The sequence below is a fragment of the Micromys minutus genome, assembly GCF_963924665.1.
Source record: "Micromys minutus genome assembly, chromosome: 20".
NCBI classification, from domain to species: Eukaryota; Metazoa; Chordata; class Mammalia; order Rodentia; family Muridae; genus Micromys; species Micromys minutus.
Window position 1 is genome coordinate 22,804,025 of NC_137955.1, and position 4,663 is coordinate 22,808,687.

General features: G+C 37.1%; 1 pseudogene across 1 annotated transcript; it reads left to right on the forward strand.

Annotated features, from left to right (window-relative positions):
- The first annotated feature begins 3,250 nt into the window (after positions 1 to 3,250).
- Positions 3,251 to 4,398, forward strand: LOC308433674 (bifunctional phosphoribosylaminoimidazole carboxylase/phosphoribosylaminoimidazole succinocarboxamide synthetase-like; annotated as a pseudogene). The gene has a single exon. The product of its transcript is annotated as a bifunctional phosphoribosylaminoimidazole carboxylase/phosphoribosylaminoimidazole succinocarboxamide synthetase-like (transcript).
- Positions 4,399 to 4,663: the final 265 nt, after the last annotated feature.

The following is a 4,663-nucleotide window of genomic DNA, read 5'->3' on the forward strand; positions in this document are numbered from 1 at the left end:
CTAAGATCCAAAACTCAGATGACAGCAGATGCGCGTGAGGATGTGGAGAAAGAGGAACACTTCTCCACTGTTGGTAGGGTTGTAAACTGGTACAAACACTCTGGAAACCAGTCTGTTGGTTCCTCGGAAAATTGGACATAGTACTACCTGAAGACCCAGTTATTCCACTTCTGAGCATATACCCCAGAGACACTCCAACATACAACAATGACACATGCAGCACAATGTTTATAGCAGCCCTATTTATAATAGCCAGAAGCTGGAAAGAACCCAGATGTCCTTCAGTAGATCAATGGATACACAAACTGTGGTACATTAATACAATGGAGTACTACTCAGTTATCAGAAACAATGACTTTATGAAATTCCTAAGAAAATGGATGCATCTAGAGAATATCATCCTGAGTGAGGTAACCCAGTTAGAAAAGAATAGACATAATATGCAGTCACCAATAATTGGATACTAACCCCAGAAAGCTCTAAACACCCCAGAAACAAGTCACAGGCTATATGAAGCTCAATCAAAGTCCAAAGGGGAAAAAAAATAAAGCCTCAGTCCTTCTTAGGAAAAAAAACAAGTGTATAGCACCCTCTCAGAGTGTGGTGCACCTGGACCCTAAATCATTAATTATCCAAGAGCTAAGATACTAGCCTCTTGGCAATTTTTGGTATTCACAGATCAGTATGCTTAATCTATGCTCAAGAAGAAATATGTTTCCATGTTATGTTCTGTCCTACATGTACTAGATGCTTATAGTAACTAGTGGGATTTCAATGCATGCTATCACACCTGTAAAAGAATTAAGTACTGACAAAAATATTCATTTAATGTTATGCCAAAATGCCTTAATAAATCTGTATATGTATCCATATTTTTTAAATTAAGTGGTAAGAAAAAAAGAAAGGAAAAAAGGATTAATACATTTTACTTCTTTATTAACCAATACAAAAATCTAATTAATAAAATGTTAACATTTAAAATCATAGGAATATTAAGATTCACATATCTTTAGCAATGAAATATTTATGACCTTAATACAACTAAAAGTCTTTTACATTGCTTATAAATTTGAGTAGAATGTTGCAATTTTGTAAAATAATCTATTAAGGTTTAGTCATAATTATTGTTTTGATAGGATAACAATTTCAGCTATTATCATGTTTTAAATGCAGACTATATTAAAAGTTGGTCTGTCTATGGATGTCTCCGCGGAGGGTCTCCCAGAGTCATACCGATACAATCAAGGATGCTTGCAGCTAAACATCAAACTGAACACAATGAAAGAGCTCGAGAAATTTCTGAAATAAATGAAAGATTTGCACCCTCATGGGAAGAACTACATCTTCCTCAGCTAAGGCACTGAGGTGAAGAGGGTGATTGGGAGATGGAGCACCTTCATGGAAGCAAGTTGAGGGGAAGGAAAGAGGTGAGTGTGAGGAAGTGCATAACATCTGAATAAACATGAGAACATCCAATAAAATTGAAAAAAAACTTGGTCTGTCACTCTCTGATCTCCTTTAGGTTAAGAAAAAGATCCGTGTTTTTTTAATATATATAAATTAAACAATTTTATTTTTAAAACCACTAGTAAGATTCTAATGCATACTATCAAACCTTTAAAAAATCAAGTACTGACAAAAATGTAATCATATACTTTTATGCAAAATGCTTAAAATCTGTACATTTATCTTAATATCAGTGTTTTAAGATGTAGAGATTTAAGTAAACTTTCCCAGCCACACACCAAAAAGGGTTAAAGCTAAGACCTACACTCAAGTCACATTTCACCACCACTTTCTGTTATTGTTCTGTTGTAGTGTTTTTCCTCCCATCCTTCATTCTGTATTGATTGCTATGGATATATAGCTGTGCTGCAGTAGAGTGTTAGGTGTGATGGGGATTTTCTTGTACACAGAGGAGAATTATTGTGCTTCCTAGATCAAATCTCCCTGACTGGCAATTTTATCAAACGCATAAATAACTTGTGGGGGATCCCAAAGGAAACTTATAGCACCAGTGTCAGGAGTCTGGGGAGGTATTCTATACAGCAAGTTCCCAAATTGCAGTTATGAAGAAAGTCTTGTTTGTCTAAAGTCTTGTCATGTTTTCTGTAAGGGCAAAGATGGATGGCCGTGTGAACTGCCTAAGGCATATCAGAAACAGGGAAAAGGGGACTGAAGAAAGAGCAGAAGACTAGGTTATCTTCACTCCCTGTCTTTCAAGAAAACTTCCAGTGAATTCTGAAAACATACCTAATATTTCTTCAAAATATATTGTATTGCACAGTAGCAGTGTGCGGTCGTTGGAGAATCAGATGCAGGTTGGTAACTTCTCTTCATTAAATAGTTACTATTCTGAAAGAAAAGTTCTGAAAAGTTGTACAAACTATTTACCTGCTTGCCTCTTACTACTTCATCTCTTTCATTTTGCTTTCCACTAATTTCTTTTGAAAACATACCCACAGAGATCAACTCTAACCTCTGTCTGAACAACGCCAAAACACTTCCATCTACCCTAACATATGACTTTGTTTATATTTGTATAGTTGATATTTTCCTTGTCAAATATTTTCTTACCTTTCTTCAGTAAGATTTGATAGAGGGATATATATAAAGAATGTGCAGCTATGGTGAAGCTTTTCATCAGAATGTTAAACTGGCCCTATTCCAGACTTCTGAGATTCCAACAATTATCAGTGTGGCTTTCCTTCTTGAGTCCTGGCCTCATTCTCCTCCCCACTTCTTGATTCTCAACACCCATATATTCAGCTTAAAGAAACTATGAAGAGTTATAACCCTGATTCCCTGGACTTTAGGGGGTGAAGTTTGTTTTATAAGGAATTTAGAAATGGTCATAATTTAACAGAAAGGAATTAGTCAGATTGAATTGTATAGTTATAATCTTCATTTGGCAACTAAGCTAAAGTCATATCTTACACTGGTAGAAATTTTTAACTGATACAAAGTTGAAGTTATAATTTTTACAGTGGTATAGAATTTATTTGATACAGATTTAAGCTTTTCATTGGTATAATTTCTTATTGATTTAAATTTGAAATTAGTATTGTTGCTTTCATATAGGTATTTTACCTATACAATACATTTGGGAATGCAAGGCTTAGACCCAGTCCTATAACTGCTATTATATACTGTTTTCAGTTGATTCAACAATACGAATCGGATCTCTCTTGTTTTCCAGAGCCCAGCCTCGTTTTTTCACGTGGTCTGTTCCTCTAGTTCACCGAGGATAATGGCGACAGTGGAAGTACTGAACACCTGGAATAAAACGATGAGGGTAAAACAAAAGAAGTCTATGCATTGTTAGATAATCCAGGAAGAGTACTTCTGCAGTCCCAGGACCAGATTACAGCAGAAAATGCAGCGAGAAAGAACCACCCAGAAGGCAAAGCTGCAATCTCCAGTCACCTGCTGCATCTTTATGTTGGTACAGGAAGCTGGTATAAAACCTGCTTTCACCAAGAAATTTGAAGATGCTGCTTTCATTGCACCCCTATGTGAAATGATTCCAGTTGAACGGGTATGAAAAAGAATAGCAACTGGATCTTTTTTCAAAAAGACCCCTGGTGTAAAGGAGGGGTGTAAGTTTTATCCACTGTTTTATGAGACATACCACACAAGCTATTTTTGAAAATCTGAAGAAAGCCTGGCTGCCCTACACCTGTACTCTTGTTGATATGAAGATTGAATTGGGCGTTGATGTGATCACCAAAGAGATTTTTCTTGCTGATGTCATAGATATTGATTCCTGGAGACTACAGCCATCTGGAGATTGGAGCCAGCAGAAAGACAAACAGCCTTACCGCGATCTCAAAGAAGTAACCCCGGAACGACTCCAGATGGTAAAGAAAAACTTTGAGTGGGTTGCAGAACAGTTGAGTTGCTTCTCAAGTCAGACAGTCCGTGCAAGGTAGTAGTGCTGATGGGTTCAACCTCGGACCGTGGTCACTGAAAAATTAAGAAGGCAAATGGAATTTTGGGGATTCCGTGTGAACTCAGAGTAGCATCCATACATAAAGGACCGGATGAAACAGGATTAAAGCAGAATCTGAATGGGATGGCACACCTACTGTATTTGTCGCAGTGGCAGGAAGAAGCAATCGACTAGATCTGGTGATGTCTGGTAATACTGCATATTAGGTTATCGGCTGTCCCACAATCACACCAGAATGGGGTGCTCAGGATATGTGGTCATCTCTTCAACTGCCCAGTGGTCCTGGCAGTTCAACTGTACTTTCTTCAGAATGATGAGCTCAGTTTGCTGCTCAGATATTTGGGTTAAAGCATTTGGTATGGACCAAACTTTGAGCAAGCATATTGAACACATGGATATCCTTAAAGCAGGCAGATAAGAAAATCAGAGAATGCAATTTGCAATAAAGCAATTCAATTTGTAGGAAAAGAGTAATATCTTCCTAGTTTGGATTTAAAAGAAAAATTCAAGCAAAATGATTTCACATCAGAGAAAGCAATTCTGTTTACTAATAAGCAAATGGTCCTCATGTTTATGAGTTGGTACATAGTCAGTGGGTATTATTAATATTTTAGCTTTATGTAGTGATAAGTCCCTGTAACTTTGATACCTCAGAGGTTTAGGCAGCAGGATCACTAGATTCGAGACCAGCCTGGACTGTGTATTGGGACC